The following is a 26897-nucleotide window of genomic DNA, read 5'->3' as shown; positions in this document are numbered from 1 at the left end:
TTTAATTCAGACCTTATGTAAATTAAAATGTGCAAATTTGCCCGTTTTTATATAGAAAATAGGTTAATTTCTAAATTTCATTATCCAGATCAGAAAAGCAAAGTTTGAAGGGAATAATGGCCATTCTCTGTGCTTTTACAACATAAGCGATTAAGTAATAACACATATTATCCAGGAACAAAATTTGTGTTACATAGTGTAATGCTATCAAAATGCACAAATATTAATAAGGAAACCATAAATATATTTATGTACAAGAAATGTTTTCATTTCAAATCTTTTATTAGTAAACACTTCTTCTACTTCAAAATTTTAGTATTTTTTTCTTTTTCTCTTCAGTTTTCTAACTAATAAAGTTTACACAGTATTCAAGTAAAAGTACAAAAACATATGTCAAACCCAATGGTAAAAATCATATTTAAAACTATTTATTACTGTACAAAATGATCTGAAATATGCAGTTAACCACATTTCTAACAATGTAACAACACATTAAGTAAATTTCCAAACACAGAGACTCAGACAGAGTGGCCCACTGTAATCTCCCTTTTGTTATTATAGCATTTTATAGCATCACTGCTCTGAGAGTCAAGGTATTCTACCTAGAAAACAGGACAAAGTAAAGATTTATTATCTAACAAGACTATTTTTTTAAAAATTACCTTAAGTTTTACATTTTATAATTAAGATTAAATTGAAACAGGTACTTATCTTTGAAATACAGAAGTTCTACTTTCACATCGTAAGATACATTTCTTTAAAACTTAGAGCCATGGTGAAAATTCAGTTGTGGGATGACAATGGGGAAGGGATTTAAAAAAAAACAACAACTACTGTTTGCAGTTCATTTTAATTCTAAGAATGTGAAATTCCAAAAAGGTAGGCTTTTCTATAAAATACCAGAAGCCAAAATACCAACACTGTAAGGTAGATGAGAACCAATTAACAATAACTACAAACCAGAAATATAAGCTACCTAGATTTAAAAAAAAACTGTAGTTAAGCAGAGTGAGAGCAAAATTCAGAATGAGAAATGAACTGGAGTCCAGGAAGGAGAAGAAAAATAAAGCTTTACAAAGAAAAAGAAAAAAGAGCTACAGGGCACTTTTAAGTTATTTTCCTACACTGAAAATATATTTCCAATAGGTACTTACCACCTCTCACATAATAGCTTTTCTTGTTCAGTGCTGCTTTTTATAAACATTTTTGCAGGCCACTTACCTTTAAACTCCCACAATCAATGTGGTTTACTACTGCATCTTCACATTTAAATTATCATGAGACAATCATTGACTAAAAGGGATTGAATACACTCTCCTGACATGTTACTCCCTCTATTCAATTCTTGTTAACTATCACTTCAAGATTAGACAGAAATTAATTACAAGTAGGGGGAAGAAGGGTGGAAAGTGTGAGAGGAGGTAAGTAACTGTATATTTTCAGTGTATGAGAATAACTTTTCATGCAGTACCTTACCTCCTCTCACATAATAACTAGAATCCCACATTGAAATGGTGGAGCAACCAGCACAAAGAACATTATAAATAAGCATCCTTCAAAAGCATCTTAAGAACATCCATGGAGTGTGAATTTCTATTGGGAGAGGAATACATATGGAAGACTGCAGCACTTCTGTACCAGGTATACTCTTTGTCCAGAGCAGTAGTAAATGTCTAAAAACTGTGTGGAAATCATGAGAAGCACATCCAAGAAATGAGAGAAACTTTGGAGTGGTCTGGCACCCACTGAAATATCCAGAATATTTTAGTAGAAACATGCATCTAGGGTTTTACCACATAAAGTATAGTGGGGAAAGATGAAATGGATGTGTCCCTTAGTGTTGAATGTCTATGGAGTGATAGACAGATCTCTTTAGGTGAACTCCAGTCCAAAACGAGATGTTGTTAGGCATACATCTTCCAATCCATGGTTTGAGAAGGGTCCACACCATCTTTGCATCAAGTTAGGTAGAATGGGAAAAAAAAATCCATACTTCTGTACTATTCATGTGAATGGGGCTCATGCAAAAATCCACAACCAATTACATTGGATCAGTTCTGCACATCATCAGAATCTGAGTGCAAATCTCATGGTGGTGGAGTGCCAGGAGGAACTGTTTTTGGCCCATGCAACATTATCCTCTGGATAGAGCTGCACAGAAGCTGGAGTGTATGTACAACCAGTTGATGCCTGGGCAACCACAGTTTACAGTATGAACAGTGCCAGGACAGCACAACATAAACCTCTGGGACCAGTGAGCATCAGACACTGAGAAGCTATTAATATAACAATGTATAACTTATGGCTGAACATACAGTGCAGAAATGTATGAGATTAGAGAGTAGTAGTACACTTAGACAAGGCAACATTTGCCACTGAGTTGGATCCATGACACTAAAGTGAATGTACCTCTCTAAACAAAAGTAACATATAGGAAAAAGCATGTGTGTTTTGTTACAGTACAGGCACATTAGGCTGTCTGTTGTGTCCACAGAGGGGAATAGAACCCCCTGACTTTTATATTGTAAATCCAAAGACATATCACTGTCCCATCAGGGGAATGTAAGAACAGTAAACTTACTGAGTCATAGCCAAACTAATGTTTGAAGTATGGCATTAGGCAAAAGATGGTACCCCAACAAGGAAGAAACAGCCACCATATGAAGATAGTGGGAAATTAATGTGTGAAATGTCATACACATGCCCAGCTGAAGAATTTCCTCCTATGGATGAGGATGATAAAATGCCAGGGAGAAGGTAATATGCCATGTGTGATGCAACATCACCAAGAAAAAGTTCTGGAAAGAAGACAGGGAGGAATATGCTAGTCTGATAAGCTGATAAACCTAACCTGTAAGGGTAGAAGAAAAAATATCATGAAGTGAGTAAATGTTCCAAGGAATGAAAAGACAGGATCAAGAAGAACAGGAGGAGATTGCGTGAGCAATATAACAATGAATAGCACAGACAGGACACAGAAGTCTATCTGGGTCAGAGTGAGAAAAAGTAAGAAATGGAAGGAAGGGAAACCAACATTAAAGAAGAATTACCCTCATGAGCTCCTAAAGTTTTGGGCAGGAAAGAATATGGGTAAAGAACATGGCAGGAATGGAACAGTATACCTGAAATGTTGATGACAAAAATATCTGACTGATGACCTCATAGGCTAAAATGAGTAGGAAACAGATCTTAAGGAATGGGTGATACAAGGAAAAGGAGGCTAAAGATTCAAACAGAAAAAGATTAAAGAAATGGAAAACAATAGTGGCATTTCATTCTGAAAGGAATACAATAAATGGGAAATGATAGGAAGGAAATACAATATGATACCTAGAAAATGAAAGGTATTGTAGCACAAGCTCCAAGAAATGGGGTGGAAGCAAGTAAGGCAGATCAGCTACTTAAACCAACTTGCTAATACAGATAGAGCATGGAACAAGAGTCATCATAAGGTGGCAATCATCTCTGTGGAAAGCAAACCAAATGAAAAATTGCAAAAGCAAAAAATGGAGAAGCCAGACAACTCAAGACCACACTTAATTCCCATAAATCATTATGTTTCAAAAAGAGCCAGAAATGTTAACAGTGACAACAAGGATATAAGCCATCTATTACAACAAAATATGCAACACTGGAGCCTACAAAAGTAGCAGCTAAGCCCTGCTCATGAAATAGATACATGAAAAAAGAAGGATCAAACCGTGAATAAGAAAATGACAAAACCTGTTCTGAGGCACCAATTCCAAAAGAAGGGCCAATAACAGTATTATCCTGCTGAAAAGGAATGTTTCCAAAGAACATGCATCTCAGAATGGCTGGTATGGGTATTAACACTGAGAAGCAGAGAACAACAATTCAACCTTCCTAGATCACCTTAAGGTTAACATGACCTACAAAGGACAAAACATTGTTCTCTGCTTATCAAAAAAAGTGTTAATACCCATACCAGCCATTCTGAGATAAATTTTTAGTTCAAGTGTTTTGCATCATTAAGAATTTCAAAGAACAAGCTATCTAAGAGGATAAACCAGCTTCACTTAGAAAAGACCAAAAAATTGTCAGATGTGAAGCTGGAGACACAAACACAATTGCTGAAAATGTAGCAAAGTAATGAAATAAGATTATCTGAAATGGACAATAAAAGTGAAAACCATAGGAAAAAAAGAAAACTGAGATCCAACTGATTTTGGACAATCACTGACAAAGATGAAGATTTTTTTAACACAAATCCACATGCAAATAAATCTTACTTCTATTATATGAATCATCAGGTATAATTGAAGTGGGTTCAATACCAAAAATAAAAAACAGAGCAGCAGAAGTGTTAAGAGTTACAGATTATGCTATAGTAAACAAAACTAGTTCTGCAGACACTGAAAATTATGAGGCTGGAGCAAAAAACGTCTGTTATCATACAAACTTGAGTGGCATGCAAATGAACCATCCACATAAACTGCATGCATGTGAGAAACAGTATACAATGACATAACTATAATAAATTCTCAATGCTGCAAATGCATACACAATTAACCAATACACTACAAATAAAGATGCAAAGATGAGTGTTATTCTATAAAACCTAAGACGAAAAGCTTTGATGAATGATAATAAAGAAGAAATTGACATGTCTATAAATGCAAATGTTTTCTGTTTATTTTGTTTGACCTATTTAAAGCACATGCCCTATGTCAGACACTAAAGATCATAGTAAAGTATTTAGTGCCTGATGAAGAGTGTCTGCATGAAATGTTAAATGAAATAAATTTAAAAAGTTTTCATTTAGCCACGTAAATTTATTTTTTTATCATCAATTTATCAGGTAAAGTGCATAAGTCTCCAAATGAAGGAACACAAACTGACAAAATAGTGAAAGCATGGTTGTCAACAAAGAATTCTAACTTATCATGGAAAATCAGAGCTTATTTAACAACTACTGATACATGTACAACAAGTCACATAAAAGGTGGGAGAGTGGAAAATGATAGGTAATATATCGGGTAATCCCATAAGTAATGTCCGAAAATTTAATACAGAAAGTGCATCATCATTTCTGTCTTTCTAGAAGGCTTTAATGAGTAAAATATGAAGAAGTATGTGTATAAAAATGTTGAGACAAATAAAATAAACTAACCCAACTCTACTTTTTCAGATTATCAATCAAATAAACCCTTATGAAGATGGATGTGTCTGAGGAGCACATTAGACATATAATGCTTTATGAGTTTAAAAATGGCAATAGTGCAGTAGAAACTACATGAAACGTTCAAGGTAGTTATGGTGCAGACTCTCAATGAAAGAAAATGTTGAACATGATTTCAGAAGTTCAAATCAGGTGACTACAGCTTAAGTGATGTGCCACATTCAGGTCATCCTCTCGAGTTTAAAGATGGATTGCTGCTGGCTGAACTTGAAGAAGATTGTGCTGTAACAGTTAAAGAACTAGAACAGAAGCATAATTCAACACATGCAACAATATGCTGTCATCTGCAACAGCTTGGAAAGGCATAAATACTTGGAAAATGGGTTCCCCATAATTTGACAGAAGTCAACCTTACAGCTAGAGTAGAAATTTGCATTTCTCTGCACTCTTGTGAATGTAACTCATCTTTTTTTGGACAGGTTAGTGACTGGATATTTTATAAGAATATTTTATAAGGAGTTGTTTCCACTCAAAGTAATGATTACATCAGACTTCTACTGTCAACAGTTAGAGCAGTTAAAGGTTGTACTGAAGGAAAAGCGTTGGTTGGTTGGTTTGGTGTTTTATTGCACAAAGCAACTAGGCTATCTGTTCCAAACATCTGGTAAAAAATGTAAAATTAATGTAAAATTAGTAAAATTCATAAAAGGAAATTAAGGTAAAAGAAAACAAAGTTTAATTTTTGAATTAAAAACATAAATAGCATTAAATCCAATTTTTACATCTGGTCTACAGTGGTAAGAGAAAAACTACAGTAATATAAGTTGTAAAGGACTTTCTGTAGCATAACTGTAATTATCACAACTCACCAGGAAGACTAACAGGTAAGATCAAAAACTACAGTTAGTCACCAGAAGTTGGCCTTTCCAGTCCTGGTTCCAAGTCATTTGATGTTATGGCCATTTTCAGAAAGTAAAGTAATAAAAGTTTTAAAAGATTTGTAGCAAAATTTTAATTATAACTCAGCAGCATGACTAACAGATAGTTCAAACAGCAGCGTTAGTCACCTGAAGTTGGCCTTTCTAGTCCTTGTTTCGAGTTGTTTGACTTTATGGCCATTTTCTAATTTCAAATTGAACTAGATGTACTTTGATTCTTAAAAGGGAATCACGTTAAAAAAAGGTTGAATGTATAAATTAAAAAACTTAAATAGTATTAAAAAGATTAATGGCCTTCAAAAAACTAAACATTTCTAAAGTGGACAGGGTCACCATCACCAATAACACTGTCTAACGTTATGGACAAACCTTGGGACAGAACATGTTTAAAATGGTGCCATCGTTGAGAGTCATAATGACGGAAAGACAGTAAGCTGTAAACTGTGGCTTATTGTGACCTGAGTGTAACACAGACAACACATTGGTGCATCAGACCCAGATCAAAAAAGCAAACGATGGGTTAAAAAACTGTGACCAATGTGTAGTCTAGTTAGAACAACTTCCTCTTTCCGATCCTTAAGAACCAAGATGCCCAAAATCCAAAAGAGGGTTTTATTTGGAAAAGCTTGTTTTCACATTGCTCACTCTAAGTTGACTGCCAAAGGGCATGGAGCCGAGCCTTAAATACAAGACAACAGTCCATGTATGGAACAGGCAGAACAGTGATAATGTCAGAGCAGATAGATTTAGCTGCAGTGTTGGCAAACTCATTCCTGCAAATACAAATGTGGCCCGGTATTCAGAAAAACTGGATAGAAGTAAATATTAAAGAGAAATGGGCCAGTTGGTTTTGAATATCGGCAAAAATGGGTTGTGAACTAACGAGAAGTGATTCCAGGGTCAGTGGAGAACTAACCAAGTCAGTATAAATAGTACAATTTGAGTACTGCTTAGCTTCTATGTTATCCAGAGCAAGAGAAGTGGCATGTAGTTCAGCAGTGAACACAGATGCTGTAGAGGGGATTCTGCACACAACCACCGAACCACAACGAACCATGGCAGAGCCCACAGAGTCACCTGGTTTTGAACCATCTGTATAAATAAGAATGGAAGGATGGTTCGAAAGATGTTCAGCAAATAGCAGACAGTATTTCCAATCAGGAGTGTTTGCTTTCCTCAGATGACTGAAAGACAGCTCACATTTGGGGATTGTGGGATGGGCTGGCCAGTGGATACAGCAATGTTATCCAAAGAAAGATGCAATTCATCCAACTGTGCCTGGATACAAAGACCAAAAGAAACAATGGCAGACCATCTGTTCTGAAAAAGTCTGGCCCACCGAGGATGGAAAACACAACCCCAGGTGGGATGCTTTGGTAAGGAATGAAGTTTCGAAGCATATAATAAAGACAGTTGCAAATGGCAGAGGTACAAAGAAGGGTCATGAGACTCTATGTATAAGTTCTGAACTGGGGAAGTGCGGAAAGCCCCAGTGCAGAGCTAAGGTCCCTGATGATGAATGGGATCCAGAATCTTTAAGACCGAGGTCCTAGTGGAGCCATAGACCAGTGATCCATAGTTGAGTTTCGATAAAACAAGAGAATGATATATCTTTAGCACAGAACATCGATCCACTCCCGAAGTGGTGACACAGAGGACGTTCAGTGCTCTTATACATTTGACCCATAGCTGCTTCATGTGTTGTATAAAGGTCAGCTTATGGTCAAAGTTAAGCCCCAAAAACTTTGTTTCAGGGTCCACAGACAGCACATCTTCACTGATATGGAGTTCAAAATCAGGATGAATACCCTGTTGGTAGCAAAAGTGCATGCAACTGGTTTTAGAGAAAGAGAAATTAAAGCCGTTTGCTGTGGTCCACTTCAGTAAACGACTGAGAGCAGTCTGTAGCTGCCGCTTAATGTACCTCATGTTCGATGACTGACATGAGATGAGAAAAGCTTCAACATTGAGCCAAATTGCAACAGTAAGAGGAAGTTGTTCAGTGATGGTATTAATCTTTACACTGAAAAGTGTGACACTCAAAACACAGCCCTGAGGGACTCCAAGTTCCTGAAATAAAAAAACAGGAAAGTGTTGAACCCACAGGAACTTGGAATCTTCTGTCCATTAAAAAATTTTTAATAAAAATGGGCAAATGGCCATGTCACCGATATATATATAAAAGTCTGCCAAACACCATACCTCCATATTGTATCATAAGCCTTCTCAACGTCAAAAAATATTGATATAAGATGTTCTTTGTTTGAGAAAGGCTTCTCTGAATGACGTTTCAAGTTGATTCATGTGGTCCATGGTGAAGCACTGTCATTGGAACTGACACTGGGTTGGTCAGAGGAGGTTGTTTGATTCGAGAAAGCAAACAAGATGAGCATTAACCATCCTCTCTAAGGTCTTACAGAGACAGCTGGTCAAAGCAATTGGATGGTAGTTTGAGAAAGGTGGGCCAATAGCCTGGTACCAGGCATTAGGAAAAACATTTTCCTGCCAAATCTGGTTAAAAAACAATCAGAGGAATAGCAAGAGATGCAGGAGATAGATGGTGCTGAATTTCATTGTGTACATTATCAGGTACGACCAATGTACTGTCAGACCAATGAAGGGCCGTTTTGAGTTACACCAGCGTAAAGGGATGATTATAGTAACAAAGACAATCAGCTTGAAAGGAAAAGGGTGATTGCTCTGCTTGAGTCTTGATGGCTAATAAGGTGGAGGAAGAAGCAGAAGTGCTAGATACCGGCAAAAGCTTCCACCTAGAGAACAGTCGATGCTCTGGGTATCAGCTACTTCCTAGCCATCAGAGAGAAAGATCAAGAGAGGGACAGAATTATATTGTCCACTGACCTTTCAAATCTTGTCCCATATGACAGTTTTCCCATGGAATTTTCCTCTTTGTCAGTTCATGGTCCAAAAGCTTGAAAATGTTCTTTCCTCTTGAAGCTTCTTTCTATTCCACCATTGTCAAAAGAGAACAAACAATTCTTCCAAGCAAAGGGTCAAGATATCACACAACCACTTGATACAGTTTTGAATCGTCCATGTCTATGGATCCATCTGTGGCTAAACTGTAAACACTGTTAGTAAGTATGCTTGAAATCATTTTATCATCTTCACAACCCAACATTTGTACAATGACTATAGTTTTGGTTCTAGCACAGCTATATTTTTTTTGCTATATCAGAGTCTGGGGACATTTTCCTGAATAGATGTCCTGCATGATTGGTTACAGCTAGGGGTAAATTATGAGCAATGACAAATTGCGTGAATATCACTTCTGCATTTATGGTTTCATATTCTGAATTCTTACTCATAAGTGTCGTTATCTGCATTGTTTTTGTCTTTGCCTCAGTCTTTTGTTGGTGAGAGGCCTATTTTGTATGTCTGGAACAATAGTTTATCCCGCCATGCACCACAGAAAAATCGATGTGACAAACTGTACAAAATGCATGACTGTCACTGACTTTTGATTCCATGACCGGATATTTTATAGTATACTTTTCCTAAATTTTTTATTCACAGTTTTAGTCCTTTTAGATTTGCCAGAAACAAGACAATCTGGTGAACAAGGCCTCTTTTTTTCCATTTTGTGAACAATCGCATTGGTGTTTCTATGCCACTTAGAAAACAAGAAATATCCATCTGTGCAAGCACTGACTGGCTGACAAGCACTGATGACATAACTATGGATTCACCCACGTACCCAGTATGGAGAAGCACCGCACTCAAACTGTTGGTAGACGTCGGAGATACAAATATTTTTTATCATTTCAAGCACAAACATGATTATTGCAAGTAGCCATTTGGACTACGTCTTTTATTTATTATCAAAATTTATTTGTATCTCACTAGAAATTTTCTTTTCACCTCTTTCAAGCCCTGGGGGAACAATTTATCACTTCATTTTATAGGCTTATATAATATATAATAATCTGGGAGCTGCAACAAGTCTTAATATTTGTCTGTATGAGGGTATAGTTATAATGTATACACCAAAATCGTAATGGTTGGCATCTCTGCTCCTATCAATAACAGCACTTTCCCAGAAGGGATGATATCCATTAAAGTCCCCCAGGATTAAAAAGGGAGACAGCAACTGTTCAATGAGAGCATCAAAGTCTGACTGATCATAGGTCTTCCAAGGCATCAGATAGAGAGAACAAACAGTGATAGTAATACCCAAGGAAACACAGATGGCTACAACCTCCAAGGGTGTGTCAAGTGGCAAAGCCAGGGTGGACATATGCTGATCAACTAACAATGCAACCCCTCCATGTATACTCATCCATCACACAGCCTGTCATTTCTGTACAAAGAAAACTGCCAAAATGTGACTGTATTGGCAGGTTTCAGAAATGTTTCCTGTTAGTAAAGACATACAGGATGGTAGGAAGCAATCAGTGCTTTTATGTTATCCAGATTAGAACTTCAACCCTGACAGTTCCATTGCATCAAGGTGGCCATTTTTATTTATGTGTAGGTGAATTTGTTGGAGATCCCTTCTGTTTACAACTACATCTTTTTCCTTTAGTGTTTTTTTCCAGTGGAGAAACCAGCGAGAATCTCTGACTCGGAGATGTTCTTCAAATCCTTTTCAACAATAACTTTTCATGATGAATTCAGAGTAGCATGAAGCACAACCTTAATGGTTATATCCCCAATCTTCTTTGAATGCAAAAGGAGTTCACTGTGTTGAGATGTGGATGTTTCCACCAATATGTTACCAGAGTGAAGCTTCTTTACTGACTTTGGAGAGCCAGCAAGTCCCTCTCGTCCCTTCTGAATCACAAATGGAGACATCTGCCCTAAAGGTTTGTCTGAAAGAGAATATTGTACAAGAAAATGAGGTACAGGTGTTACACATGCTGAAGATTACTGCTCGGAATCTTCAAGTGGTCATTTACCTATGGAGGGTTTTTTCACTATTTTATTTAAGTTTTTATTTTAAGAATCCATAATAAAAAAGAATATTTTGGTTGCCACTGACCCCGCCCACCATGAAGCCCTATGAGGGGATGCACTACAATGTCAAACAAGGACACTGTAGCAATGCCAGGGTTTCGTGAGCACTATACCCAAATACCAGCATCAGATACAATGTCCATAACACCTGTTGAGAACATCAAACACTGGTACTTGATTGACCCTAGCCCAAGTGAACCAGCCAAATGACCAAAGGGGGGCCACCCCAAGACTGCCTGTTTACAGAAATTCAAGGAAAAAGTGGTGTGTTAGGGTTGGACCTCACAACCACCAGGATCCTCTCCTCCCCTTTATGGGTCACCACACAGAGCAAACACATGGGTGGATATTTAGATCCCAGAGGAGGTAAACTGAAAGAACAGAAACTTCCCTGGAAGGTACCCTCACCACATACAGGAATCCACACCAAGGGGAAAGAAGAGAGACCTACTTTGATCAATCATAAAGGTGTTGTATTACACCAGGAAAATGCACGGCTCCATACACAAAGGATCACATCTGTAAAGATTAAAGAGATAGACTGGGAAAAAATTCCACATCCTTCTTATTCTCCAGACCTTGCTCCATCTGATTATCATCTGTTCCAAAGTTTGGAGAACTATCTTGATGGAAAAGAGCTTGGAACACATGAAGATGTCAAATCCACCCTCTACATTCTTTTCCTCCAAACCTCAAGAAGTTTATAGAAGTGGTATTCAGAAGCTTGTGAATCGTTGGCAGGAAGTAATTAATAATAATGTAACATATATTGCTGATTAAATAGCATTAAAAGCATTTAAAATCCTTTCTTTTTTTCTGAACCTAAAATTGGACAATCCTTAAGAGATGACCTGATATATGGTACACAAATACATAAAGATCATTCAGGAATTTTAAGTTACACTTGAGGAGTGCACAAATTCCAATTCTAGAAAAAATGGCTTTCAGTATTTCAAAGGTAAGTTTAACTGATTTGAAAAAGTAAATAACAATGGTTAATAAATTTCAAATAGAACATTAGAATTAAGTTTTCTACTGATTTTAAACTTATTATAGCTGCTGTTTGAAACTAAGATAAATTATATAAAACACTTGGTAGACGTACCAATAAAGATAAACATACATTTACTTACACTCTGTCATCCCTCTTTCAACACATTTAAATTTATACATGTATGTTTATTCTCAAGGAATGACTTCTGTTTGAAATTTATTTAAACTTACTAGTACTATTCTAATTATCCACATCAAGTTCAAGCAAAGAATTCATTTACCATAAATTTTAAATACACTAATTAACTACTTCATGAGTGCCAGGATTCTTTCAAAATCTTTCAGACACCTGTTAAATGCCAGGAAGTCTTAATGGAAATATAAATGTATTTATACTGAAGCAGTTTAATAAGATATAAATAAACAAAAATGTTTTTTAATCTATATAATTTTCAAACACAAGGATTCTCAAAATAGATGTCTTAAAATCCATGCAGCTCTCAGTTAATTATACACGAGGACTTTAGTGACATATTTTTCACAACTGAAATTAACTTAATGAAATGTTCTGTGTTGAGGTAGCCTAAAAAAATCGACATTTGAAGTGGAGTGGGATGCCATTACACTATCTTCATTAAACTTGAAATGACTCCAATACTTTTACAGCTGTCTACAACTCTGCCAAATATCTTGCCATCACTTTCATCTCCATTTCACACCAGTACAAGTAGCAAAGGGCAACAGAGAGCAAAAATGAAACAAAATGTAACACAGAGTCATAAAAGTTTTTTTGACTCCCACTTTATGTAAAAATTTAATTAACTAATAATGTGCTTCAACAATAATTATGACTAAGATTTTCATAATAGAAAGCTTGAATAGAAGATGCAATAAATACTTACAGCAGCAAGCATAAGGGAAGAGAAACTACATTTTATTTTTAAAATGTCATAGACAGGGAAGACAGAAATACAATAAAGCAGTACATGGATAAAGTGAATTAATTCTCTCACTACAGGGTTGGTCAGTATAACTGAATTCAAAACCAAAACCACCAACAGTTTCCATACCACAACTTCTAACATGGTAAATGTATATTCATAAAATTAGTAAGCTTTCAATAAACACAAGTTTTTGTGGACACAAATTCAAAATTTTTAAATTAAATATATTTATTGAAAATTTCTTTTAGTATATTTGAAGTAAAAGTGTTGACTGCTCTGAGTGCAAAGTAATTTTCATGATTATATTAAAAACGCTTTCCTTCATCCAAAAACTGTCCAATTTCACTTGCATATCCAAAACCTCTTAAACTAATATATATTAATTACTTCTTTTTTTCTTTCTAAAACGACTGCAAAGTGTAATAGGAAACTACAGTCTCCACTATGTTATTAATTCCAACAAACCTTAATGCATAAACTAAATCCCAAATTGTCTAACTGATCATAGTTGTACTAATTTGAAAAAAAGGATAAAAAAGGAAGGACTTACATATAGCATGAGTAGGTTTTGTAGAAACTTACTGGTGGTTAATAATGAGGTCAAATGTACCCGTAGATAAATCATGCCATTAAATCTCATATTCATCATTTTGGTTGGTTTTCCACTTAAACCTTTTCAAGCCATGACTAGAAAATAATATGTATGTGGTAAATATACTTTATTTCCTGTCACCATAGTAAAAGAAAGTTTGTAATTATATGATTATTACAAAGTTAGTAAACAAACTACAACTAAAATGACTATTAGAGACTGATAAATGTTAGCCGAAAGTTATAGATAAACCAACAAGGCTCTCTTTTATTTTTCAAAGTCAGAATTTTACAGACTGTCCTTTATCTTTTCTCTCACTTCACACAATACTGAAAATAAAACTCATGATAATTCTATATGCTTTTCACAGGCAGAAATACAAACATACAAAGGCTACAAATAACACTATTTTACATGTCTATGTTTCTGCTAACAAAATGGAAACTATATAAAAAAATTATTTCAGTTTAAATGACATTTATCTATAACTACAGACATTTTATAATGGCTTGAAACAACACATACACTTGACCAATTTATTCTTAAAGACTATACAATTTGGCATTTTGTAGTGGTTTCACAGTATAAAGCTATTTTAATGCTCAAAAAGATACTATCTTTCATAATTCTATATTTTTATAAAGTAAATACACAAAATGTAAATACATTAACTTTCGCAATACAGGATCAGTCTATGTGACCAAAACACATGACCACTTTGTACCCAATTTAAAGTCTCTTTAGATTTCATACTCCTAATGTTCAATATAGCTTGTATATCTTCACAAAATATGGCAGTAGTTCACTTAATATTATATGTCTTTAACATACAAAATACAATACTTTTTTAGTGAAGTATTTCTAATAAAATAAGATAAAGATTTGTCCAGGAATATATTGAGTAGGTTTGGCAAGAGGGGCCTGATTTTCAATTCGACAGCTCCATAACCAAACAAAGTTGACAATAATAACAAATCTGATTTATTTGAGCAATGACAAACGTACAGAGTAATTTACATTTAATTTCATACTTTTCTGAGGGGTGATGGATGGAATAGAGATTATACCATGCCAAGAGAAAATGTCACATTACGAAAAATTCAGAATTTTTTAAAATATTGCCTCGTAGAATTAAGAATTTAAAACTTGTATACTATTAACATATGAATTATAAGCAAAGATTTTATGCTATTCTGGTAGGTATAACAAACAAAAAAGTAGTTTAATAAAATTCTGAATGTAAGACACTAAACCTCTGTGTCATACACAGTAAAGAATACCTGACACAAATAGGGTTAATAACATGTTGGACTTCAGTGGATATTAAAATAATTGTTGGCTAAAGAGCAGTTCCTGTTTTGTGAAAGTAGGGCCAACTACTAAATTGCAATCATGTTTGATCAGGTTATTGTTTGGAGTTTTATGGCACAAAGAAACTAGGCTATGTGCCAAACAACCAGTAAAAAAAACCAAAAAAACAGGAAAAATATTGTAAAGTGTAAAGATAAATTAGGTTAAAACAAAAACAATGCCCCAATTTTAGATAAAACTTTAATATAATTAAAAAAGTCAATGGCCCTTAAAAATTAAAAACATTTGTGAGGTAGACAGTGTCACTATCACCAATAACACTGTCCAACATAAGGTGTAAAAACATGTCTAAAATGATGCTGTTGCTCACAGTTGTGACGACAGCATGACAGTAAAATGTGGGCAATTGTGACTTCAGTGTCACTCAGACCACACATTGGTGTATCAGTCCCAGATAAAAAAGAAAAAATGATGAGTTAAAAAACTGTAACCAGTGAGTTGCCTAGTTAGGACAACTTCCTCCTTCTGATCCTTACAGGAACAAGATGGCCAAAGTCTGAAAAAAGGTTTTAACTGGAAAAGCTTATTATCATGTTGCTCACTCCAAGTCAACTGCCAACTGGAGTCGAGTTGAGTCTACCCTTGAATACAGAGCTGTAGTCCATATATGGAATAGGCACAGCAGTGATAGCACCAGATCACACAGACTTAGCTGCAGTGTCAGCGAACTTGTTCTCGTGAATACCCCACATGACCCATTATCCATAAAAATTGGATAGAAGTAGGTTATAAAGAGAAATGGGCCAGACAGTTTGAAATATTGATGAGAACAGAGTGAAAACTAACGTGAAGTAATTCCAAGGCCATTAGAGAGCTAAGTGAGTCAATATAAATAGTATAGTTCATGTACTGTATAGCTTCTAGGTGATCCAGGGCAAGAGAAATGGTGTAAAATTAGGCAGTGAACACAGAAACTGTAGAGGAGAAACTGTGTGCAACAACCAAACCATAACAATCCATCACAGAGTCACCTTATTTCAAACCATCCATATAAATAGGCATGGAAGAATGGTTTGAAAGATGGTCAGCAAATAGAAAATGGTACTTCCAATCGGGAATGTCATCCTTCTTCAGATCACTCAATGAAATGTTGCAGGTGAGGATGGTAATAAGCAATGGGGGAATGGGCTAATCTATGTAGATAACAATTTCATCTAAGCACAGACCTAATTCAGCCAGTTGCATCAAGATACAATGACCAAAAAGAACAATGGCAGACTGTCTATTCTGAAAAAGTATGGCCCACTGAGAAAGGAAAACACAACCCCAGGTGAGATGTTATGGTAAGGATTGAAGTTTTGAAGCATACAGTAAAGACAGTTGCAAACAGAAAAGGCTAGAGGATGTTCATAAAACTCATTGTACAAATTTTGGATTGAAGAAGTGTGAAAAGCCCTGTTCAGAGTTGAAGCACCAAATGGTGAATAGGGTCCAATATCTTCAAGGCTAAGGTTCTGGCAGAGCTATGATCAGAGACCCTGAGTCCAGTTTCATTTGAATAAGGGCATGATGGATCTTTAGCACAGAACATCAATCCACTTCCAAAGAGGTAGAAGAGAGGATGTGGAGGATGTTCAGTGGCCTTGTATGCCTAACGTGTATTTGCTTTATGTATGGAATGGTCAGCTTATGGTCAAATACAAGTCTCAAGAACTTTCTTTGCCTTGGGGACAACAAGAAGCACAACTTCACCAAGATGGAGCTTGGAATTGGGGTGAGTTACCCATTGATGCAAAGGGTTTCAGAAAGAGAAAAGTTAAATCCATTTGCTGTGGTCCACTTTAGTAAATGATTGAGGGCAATCTGTAGCTCCTGTTCAATAAATCTCATGCTCAACCATTGACATGAGATGTGGAAATTGTAAACATAAGAGTGCATTTGTAACTGTAGGGAGGTGTTGTCCAGTAATGGCATCAAGCTTTATAATGAAAAGTCTGACACTAAAGACAGCCCTGAGGGACTCCACGTTCTTGTGAGAAAGAACTGAAAAGTTTCAAACTTACATTAACCTGGAATTGATAAAAATGGGCAAATGGCCACACAACCCAAATGAATGGAGGTCTCACAAAATACCATGCCTCAATGTAGTTTCACAAGCCTTCTCAAGGTAAAAAAAAAAACAAAAACAAGATGTTGATTGAGAAAAACTTCCATGATCAATGTTTCAAGTCAAATCAAATGGTCCATGGTGGAACAATATCAACAAAACCCACGCACGCAGTGGGTGAAAGGAGGTTGTTTGATTCAAGAAACCAAACAAGATAAGCATTAATCATCGTCTACAATATCTTAAAGACAGCTCATCAAAGCAATTGATCCAGTTAAAAATAACCAGAAGAGTAGTGAGAGGCAGGAGAATGATGGTGCAGCATCTTGTAATTAATATCATCAGATCCAAGTGATATACTCCTAGATTGATGAAAAGAAAGCTTGAGTTTCATCAGTGTAAAGATACAATTATAGTTATACAGACAATCAGCTTGAAAGGAAAGAGGACATTGCTCTGCCCAAATCTTAATGGCTAAGAAAGTGAGGGATGAAACAGAAGTGCTAGATGCATGAGAAAAGCTTTCTCTAAGAGTATCAGCAATGCTCTGAGCATCAGCAACTTCATGGCCATTGGAGAGCAAGATTAAAAAGAGGGGCAGAAGTATACCACCCAATGACCTTCTGAGTCTTGTCCTATATGACTTTGAAACTAGTGGTAGAAGAGATGCTAGTTGTGTACTTAATCCAAAATTCCTTTTGACTTTGACATCTTACCTGATGAGCATGTGCATGGACCTGCTGAAAAGCATGCAGTTTAAAAGTGTGGGATAACCATGAAATATGTCTCAAGCCTGTTTTTGAACCTCCATGCCATGTGGCAGGCATAATTCCACCACAGGTGAGGATACCATGGAAAACATGTCAAAATTTTAGGAATACACTGAACAGCTGTCTGGACAATACAATCAGTCACTGCTGCCACACAGTTGTCTATCGATGGCTTACAGGTGACAGCAGCATCAAGTTCTGAGAGACCAGTGAAAGAGGGCCAGTTGGCCTGGTCTAGCTTTACCAGTCAGTCTCTCTCAAAATTATAGTAAAATGATCACTGTACTATGGGCCACTGTCAACGCACCAATAAAATTAAGAGAAAAGTGAAGGAGAGCAAACAAAGAGAACAATAGCAGTAAAAGACTGATGAAAATAAGGTGACTGCATTAGCAGGTTTCAAAAATGTTTCCTGTTAGGAGACATGTACAGGATGATAAAAATCAATCAAATCCTTAATATCATCAGTATCCAAACAAAAACCCTAAAAGTTCCTGTGTGTCAAAGTGGCCATTTTTATTTAAGTAGAGGAGAACTGGGCTGAGATACTTTCTATTTCCAACCATGTTTTTTTTTTCTTTATTGAAAGGAGGTTTATCAACCTCCATGGACCCTGCCCTGGGTTGAGTAGGCAGGTCTCTGTCTGTGGATAGATTCCAGTGATTGAGGATGTGAACGTATAATTATTTTGCATCTCAGGGCCAGAAAAGAAAACAGATCTGAGGAAATGCCCAAACCCAGAGCCAAAGGAAGTGGACCTTGGTAGTCACCAGGAGTGGCAGGGACAAAAATGGGAGTAGAAGTAGACTTGTCAACTCTTTTAATTACAGAGGGCAAAAGACTTTTCAGATGCTTTACAAACAATTCTGTTGGAGGCTAGGAGAGATCTATGTGCACTCTCACTGTAGCAGTGGAATGAAGTCCATCAGCATATGTCTGAGATGGAGTGGAAGACAATAACTTCCAAGCTTCTTGGTAAGAGATATTGTTCACAGTCTTCAAACATTGCACCTCTTTCTCCTCCACCCACTAAGGGCAAGAACTAGAGTATGAGAGTGCGAACTACAACAGTTAATACAGTGTGGTTCCAGTGTGCACTCGTAGGCATCATTGTCTGTGCCACCACAGTGAGCATATGTTAAGGAACCACAGCATGATGTCTTCAAGTGACAAAACCACTGACACTGGAAACATCTGAGAGGGTGGGAAATGTATGGTCGTACCTTACAATTCAAATAACCTGTCTTGGCTGTGGCAGGACGTGGTAACGTAAATGTCAAAATCAGAACATTAGTACGCAGCATAATTCCATTTTTGCAAGCATGATGTCTTCAAGTGACAAAACCACTGACACTGGAAACATCTGAGAGGGTGGGAAATGTATGGTCGTACCTTACAATTCAAATAACCTGTCTTGGCTGTGGCAGGACGTGGTAACGTAAATGTCAAAATCAGAACATTAGTACGCAGCATAATTCCATTTTTGCAAGTGGAGATTCAGCACACTGCAGAAAGACCTTGGCTGTGAAAACCAGTCAGGATCTCTGAATCGAGAATCTTCTTCAAGTCTTTCTCAACAATATCACTTCTTGAGGAATTCAGGATAGAATGGGGAGTAACCTCGATGGGTATATCCCTCAATGCTCTTTGAATTCACAAAGAGTTTAGTTTGTTGTACTGAGGATGTTTCCACCAAAATGTATCCAGATGTAACTTTCTTACTGACCTGGAGAAGTCAGCAAGCCTCTCTAACTTCTTTTGAATAAAAAAGGGAAACATTTAACCTGAAAACTTCTCAGACAATAAGTGCAAAATGAAGAATCTAGGTACAGAAACTGAGTGTGATGGTGATTGTTGAACAGTCATACATTCATGACCATTTACCAATTATTGTTTTTCTCTCAATTTCATTTATTTTTTTGTCTTCATGAATGGAGTTATCTATAATGAAGTAAGAACATTTCAGTGCCCACAGTCACCACTTACCACTGAGTCCTACAAGAGAATACACTGCAATGCCAGGATTTCTTAAGCACCATAGCTAAACACCAGCATCAGATACAATGTTCACAACACCTGTTGAGAATATCAAACACTGGTACTTGGTTGATCGCAGCCCAAGTGGGTCAACTGTTTGCTCCTGAGAGGCCATCCTAAGGTTGCCTGTCTACAGGAATTCAAGGCCAAAGTGGTGTGTTAGAGTTGTACTCCTCAACCACCAGGTTCCTCTCCTCCCCTTTATGGGTCACCATGCACGACAAACACATGGATGGAAATTCAAATGTCAGAGGAGATGAACTGAAAGTACAGAACCTTCTCTGGGAGGTCCTCTGACCATGTACAAGAATCCACCTTAATGGGTATTTCTTCAAGAATAAATAATTGATGAAATCTATGTTTATATTGGTTCACCTATTTATATCTGAAATATATATATTTACCCTAAATTTCCAGAATATATATGGATGTTTTATGAACATATTTGTGGTTGTAGAGTAAATGCAATAAAGTTATAAAAGTTTGTTACAAACCTGTTTTTGAACATAATGGACTAATTCTTCAAGAAAAAATAGACTAGTGCAAGAGTAACAAAATAAAATCCTCCAGATAGCAGCAGCAAGGATTTTGTCGTCACTTAGAAGACCTTAATAATGTGATAAAAATGATAACACGAAATTTAACATTACAAGTTTCACATCACTGTTTTATGATATCCGTATGTATCAATTTTTTAAATATAATATGTGCTTTTATATTACTTATTTGGTAAAGATTAACATAAAACTAAGGTAAATAGTTATCTACTTACTGCTATAAATACCGATATACTTATCTACATTTACAAATCCTTCTTTTTCCTGATTCTATAATGTTTAAAGAAAACAAGTTTATTTCACAAAAAAAAATTATGTTTACTCATGATGATTAAAAATCTGGTTATTGAAAAATATATAATTATTGTAAACAAGTATAGGAGTTCCAATGAGAGCTAACTATTCTACTTGTATGACAAATTTATATATTTAGTATTATGAGACTAGAATTATTGAAAACTGAAAAAATCCAGATATTTCTACCTCAACTTAGATATATATATGATTTAATTAGTATAAATAATCCCAAAATAATGTTATTAACACTATTTATCCAGCAGAAATAGAAATTGAAACTACTTCAATATCTAATACAGAAATACATTATTTAGATTCAGAAATTAAAATAATTGATAAGGATATCAATATAAATATTTTTGATAAAAGAAAGTATTTTGTCTTTCAAGTTTATGGTTTACACTCTCTCAAGAGTAATGTACCATATCCTTCTGTTAGAAGCATTACAACTTCACAATTATTCGGATATTGTAAAATTTGTAATAAATTGTAATATTTTATCAGTAATGTTGAAATACTGATACAAAAATCAAAAGCTAATGAATTTAATAAAGAAACTTTAAATAAAATTATCAAACCATTCTGTAACAAATAAAAGAATGTATTAAATAAAGAAATAAAAATTAGAGAAATTTTACTAAAAATTTGTAATAACTATTTTATGAATAATTACTTATGAATAAAGTCATTTAACAACTTGGCACTACTTTACCTGGATGTACACCTTGCTGCACATAAAAGCTTCTTTAGAGCATGATAGTTACAGCACACTTAATAAATTGGTGATGGTTGGGCACTATACTAGTTCATTTAGATAAGTGAATGTGACTCTTTATACTAGTATAATTTGTTTACTGGGTCATCAATTAGTGCCTTCCTACCATAATAGGGGCTGGTATGCTAACTTCAAGAGGTAAATTTTTAAATTACTTACCCCACATGTTAGTACCTTATTTTTCTTATTCTTATTTTTCAATTAATTTTTCTTCTTTACCTTGGAGAGCAGTCACCTTCTTACAACGTCTGCAGGTAGTGAAGGGTGATATAGATGTGGGATGTTGTAGCTTGAGCACCCACATCTCGCTCTCTTAATTTCTATTCTATATCTATTGATACTCCTTTATTTTATTTCCTCATGTGAGACTGGCAAATGGAGGTTAAGACTGATAGACAGTGTATCCCCACTGTAATATGGGTCCTACTTCTTCAGTCACCTCCAAAACCCAGGATACATCTTATATTCCACATTATAGCCTGTACTCCAGGATTTTTTTACTTAGTGCAGAGTTTTTTGTTTATTATTTTTAATTTATCTGTGTTTCAGTTTGTCTTCAGGTTATAACAAACTAATACATATAATATATATTTAATTATAGCATAAATGCTTTTTGAAATGCTTTCCATTCAATAGTTATATGCTTATTGATAACTATGTTTTATGTTAAAAAAAAATAATGGTAAAGTTTAACTGTTGTTAAACATTAAAATTGAGTACAATATAAAACTGAATCTCCATACCTCATCATAAGAAAACAAAGAACCTTGAAAGTGGTTTTGCAGTTCTTGTTTGACTTCTTTTTCTTGGCTATACTGGATTCCTAAAATATATACAGGAATTATAAAATTGTTAGTTTAAAATAACTTTCAATACCAAAATAAATTCACTGTATAATAAATATAGTATGACTAAAATACTAAATACAGATTGGTAATAACTCCAAGATTAAGAATAAACAACTTGAAAGATCTACTTTCCTATTTACAAGAGTTGTTAAAATAAGTTTAATCATGGGTTTTTAACCTTTTCTTGAGATTTGCTAAAGTTATTTTATCTAACTTTTTTACTTCCTTCAAATTTACATAATGATTTTAGAAGATAATCTGTATAACAAACAGAACTTACTCCTAATTTATTAAGTCACACATCTACATCCTTCCACATAGCCTCAACAACTTTATTTCTCATAAACCTGCCTTTATCTCCTTCCTTCATTACTCTAACTAAACACCTCCTAAAATTATAGATGAATCTTAATTAAACCCAATAAAAAATAAGAAAATCTTAAAACATTCTCAACCAAGAAAGGATAAGTTCTTTGAACACACAATTTACAGAGCATCACAAATAACACTTTTGAAAGTATTTTACTATTAAAGCTCAGTTAACAGCCCTACACAAAAACATTACATCAGTAAAAGTAACCATGATAATAAATAATCAACTAAAGGTGATTTTGCAAATGTATTTCTTTTGTCTTCACAGAAAAATGTTTATAAAATATTCAAGTAGAAAATGGTAGTTTATGTTTTAAGTCCATTACAAATTTCAAGAAACACATTTCTCCTAAATATTTACTAGTACATTTTTATCACACTTCCAAGGCTGTCTTCCACCCAATGGCTATACGTATCGAGTGGTTTCAAGCAGCTTGATAGCTACTAACAAATTACAAAAAATTCAATGAAGAAATAATATTCACAAGAGCTGCAACTCATTCAGTGACAAGATGCTGCAACATTTTGATTGAAAGCAGAGATAAATTTTATCAAAATCACATTTTGAAACAAATATATACATTACTTTAATCATACAAATATTTATTCTTTCATCATTTCCTTATGTCATCTTTGAACATCAGGAGAAGACCAAACCCAACATGAAAATTAAACCAATTACAGTAAATGTCAGCTGTATTATCTGCATTTTGGGTCTATGTTTATTACACTCAAAATCTTGAAGCTGAACCAACAGTAAATTTTAAGATAAAGAAAAAAGGGAAATAAAAGGTTTGTTATGAGGTTTATATACTTCATTGTCTAAACCTACTGAATTAATAAATAAAGGGTTTGTTATGAGGTTTATATACTTCATTGTCTAAACCTACTGAATTAATAAATAAAGGGTATTGTTATGAGGTTTATATACTTCATTGTTTAAACCTACTAAATTAATAAATAAAAGGTATTGTTATGAGGTTTATATACTTCATTGTCTAAACCTACTAAATTAATAAATAAATGGTATTGTTATGAGGTTTATATACTTCATTGTCTAACCTACTAAATTAATAAATAAAGGGTATTGTTATGAGGTTTCTGTACTTCATTGTCTAAACCTACTAAATTAATAATTTCTTGTCATGAAATGTTAGTATAAATACATTCCATATCAAAGTTGGAAATGCAAATGTTAAACTTTATATTCTGAACCAAAATCAAGACCTAAAAAAAAATATATTTAATGATGAATCCATTAATTGTATTTTTATGACTAATATTAACCATGACACCAGCTAGATTGGAATTGTAAGTCCCAATATTTTAGTCTACTAGTCCTACAAAATGTTCATTATTTTTTGGTTAGCCACAATGAAATCCATTCAGTCAGATATCACTATACAAGTTCCCAATTTAACTTCATTCTCCTTTAACATCCAGGAAAATGTCCTAGATGGTTTGTGCTCAACAGTTGGATGTAAGATGATACTTGAGGAGCTGAAAGTCAATTCGTATGAGAAACAGAAGAGATGTAAAGAATGACCACTCTGTTCCTCCAAACTAAAATGATCTGTGGTGATTCTTTCCTATCCTCACATAAGCCTTCTGAAATGCAACCCACTGAACCTAACCCCATAAGGTAGCCACTAATCCCAAAACATGTGCTCCAATTTGAAGGAAGTTCTTTGCTAATAAAGTCAGAAACACCATTATGCTCCAATAGATCGTGGCACTGAAACAGTAGAGCAAGAAACCTGAAGAGGAGATGCAGTAAATTGTCCTGTAGAAGAACACTGGGTGACTTGAGATGCCAGCGTAGAATCTAGATGAGCCATATCTAGAAAACATTCCATGAAATCTGGAATTCCATCAGGAATAGACTATCTGAATATAGGAGTTTCTCTAAGGACTTTTAGGTCTGACATAAGAAAGCACACTCACTTCAGTAAAGCATCTCTCTCCAAAAGATCCCAGCAACAATCCAATTAATATACTAAGGATAGTGCAGCAGCCAATAACCTAACCAGAGCAGAAAAAAAGAATGAATACAATCCTTCAAAATTTGAGTAGGAAATTTACAGTAGGCTTCAGATAACAGTTGCATAGAAAAAAATGGCAAAACTGTTGTATGTGACAAATTCTGAAATACTAGAGTTGATTAAGATGAACAGTGGCATCTTGTCTAAAACTCCAAATAGGAATTAGAGGGTCTAATACCTAGGAGTCCAAATAAAGGGTTGCCAGACAATAAGCAAGAAGGACAAGATATGACAGCTTCCTCCCTCAATTAATCTGTAAATTTTCTTCCATGAACAACAGCATCTGGTCAAGGTGAGAAAGCAAGTTATAAAATAGTTTCTTCAATAAAGAAAGGGAAGCTTCATAAGCCAGAGGAGAAATTCTCAAAACATTAACATGATATACCAGTTGTGAAAAAGATTCATGATGCAAAATGTCCATCTGAAGTTCATGTGTAGCAGTCTGAGCAAAGGAAGGTACTAGAAGAAGCCTAAATTATCACTAACCCACCCTTGATCTCCCATAATCTCAGCCTCAAAGCCAACATGAAAAAAAGCGTTAGACACATGTGAGATTCTGCCTCTAAATATAAGAAACTGTAGGTCATCCACAAAAGGATCCTCCCCAAGGCCTGGGCAACATTAAACTCATGACAAGAGGTGGAGCATCAGGAAACTCCATGTCAAATACATTAATCTATGTATTTATATTTAAAAAATTCTCAGAAAAAGTGTTTTTAATCATAAAATTGAGAAAAGAAACTCAAGCTCCAAGAAAATACAACTTAAGTCAAAAGAAAATGTTGCAATTGTAGTACTAGTGCTGAAGAGATACCCATAGTAAACATGCAAGACTGTTTTTATAATGATTTGCTGTCAAGAAAAAGTGAATAATAAAGAATAGCAGAAAGGCCATATATGGATTGGGTAGAAGGGGTGCACCGATGTAAGTGAACAGAGTCACAATATTAAAATCATCAGGTGCAATTGAGTGGAGCATAAGGACTGGAGCAAGCAAGGTAGAATTCCTACTAATCCTTAGACAGGAAAAGAAGAGAACCTTTTGTTGAGATAAAGCTAAAATGTGAGAGGAGGTGTGTCTTGGAAACAAGTATTTCTTATTCCAAAAATTTATATAGCTAAATTAATATACTTAAGGTTCCTGGTTTAAATCGGTATGTACATGCACACACATGCAGACACATAAAATTTGCATCCTTTTGTTGTAGTCATTGATAAAACATGAACACTTGATCTTACAAGTTTTTTAATAGCCTTTAAAACCAGTGTGTCAAATAAAATACATTACTTTCATAGGAACTTCTAAAAAATAGTCCACACTTCCTTCCATTGCTTAATGTAAACTTTAACCTTCTTCCTACAGGCATCCTTCATTGCACATCACAAGGTTTTTAGTGAATTACCTTCAAAATTTAAACTTTTTTTTCAAGACATACAAGTTAATATAGCATAAACACATCCTTGATAATCCATATTTTAATAGTATACAAGTTTTAAGTTTACAATTTCATAGGGCAACAGAAAAAAAACAATCTTGAATATACCCTACAGTGAGAAATGTGACTTTCTCTAGGCATCCCTTCTTTAATTTATTCACTACCCCTCCATTTAGTTTCAAATTTAAATTAAATTACTAATTAATTATCAACAACACTCAGATAAAGCATAATTTTTCTAACCTTCAATCTTATTTGTTTGCTGAACAGAGAATTGGCAATTTCTCTTCTAATGCAAGTTTCTTCCCACAGGAAACATACTGACTAGTTTGAACGAATTTGTAGCAGCTTTTGTCACAAAGTTATAAATCCAAAAACTATGATAGTTATTGAACATTGTCTGCTTTTTTGCATCTTATAATTCTATATTTTGTGGTGCATTATTTAATTAAATAAAAAATTATTTAGTGCACTATTACCATTACGGTTAAGTGTCACAATCAACAACAAAAAGAAAATAGGTGGTTCTGGTTAGTACTTTATTACTTGTTTCTCATGCGTATTCTTTATTTATTATTATACAAATAACTAAAGTATAAAAATAGGTATCTCTTTAGAGTATTTAAGATTAACTATAATATAACAAAATACAAGCAGTATGGAGTAGCTCATTGGTGATGTAATTCAATAGCATAATATGAGCCCCATGTTCCCCAAGTGATTTACGACTTATAGTGTAATACATGGACAAACAAATATCA

The 26897-nt window shown here is 34.8% G+C and overlaps 1 long non-coding RNA gene across 6 annotated transcripts in view; it reads right to left on the bottom strand.

Annotated features, from left to right (window-relative positions):
• Positions 1-412: 412 nt before the first annotated feature.
• LOC143233458 (uncharacterized) overlaps positions 413-26897 on the bottom strand; it is a 63782-nt gene continuing 37297 nt past the window's right edge. For 2 of the 6 annotated variants that reach the window (XR_013018175.1, XR_013018176.1), the window contains 2 exons: positions 22182-22261; positions 413-602 (listed from right to left, as the gene is read on the bottom strand). This is a non-coding gene — a long non-coding RNA (uncharacterized LOC143233458). Of the gene's footprint in view, positions 603-5724; positions 5802-13574; positions 13680-22181; positions 22262-22566; positions 22676-23019; positions 23103-26897 lie in introns of those variants that run through there. The other 4 variants (XR_013018178.1, XR_013018177.1, XR_013018173.1 and 1 more) reach the window with 4 other exon arrangements.

This window comes from Tachypleus tridentatus, chromosome 12 (genome assembly GCF_004210375.1).
Source record: "Tachypleus tridentatus isolate NWPU-2018 chromosome 12, ASM421037v1, whole genome shotgun sequence".
Lineage (NCBI taxonomy): Eukaryota > Metazoa > Arthropoda > Merostomata > Xiphosura > Limulidae > Tachypleus > Tachypleus tridentatus.
This window is presented reverse-complemented; position numbering and strand designations above follow the sequence as displayed.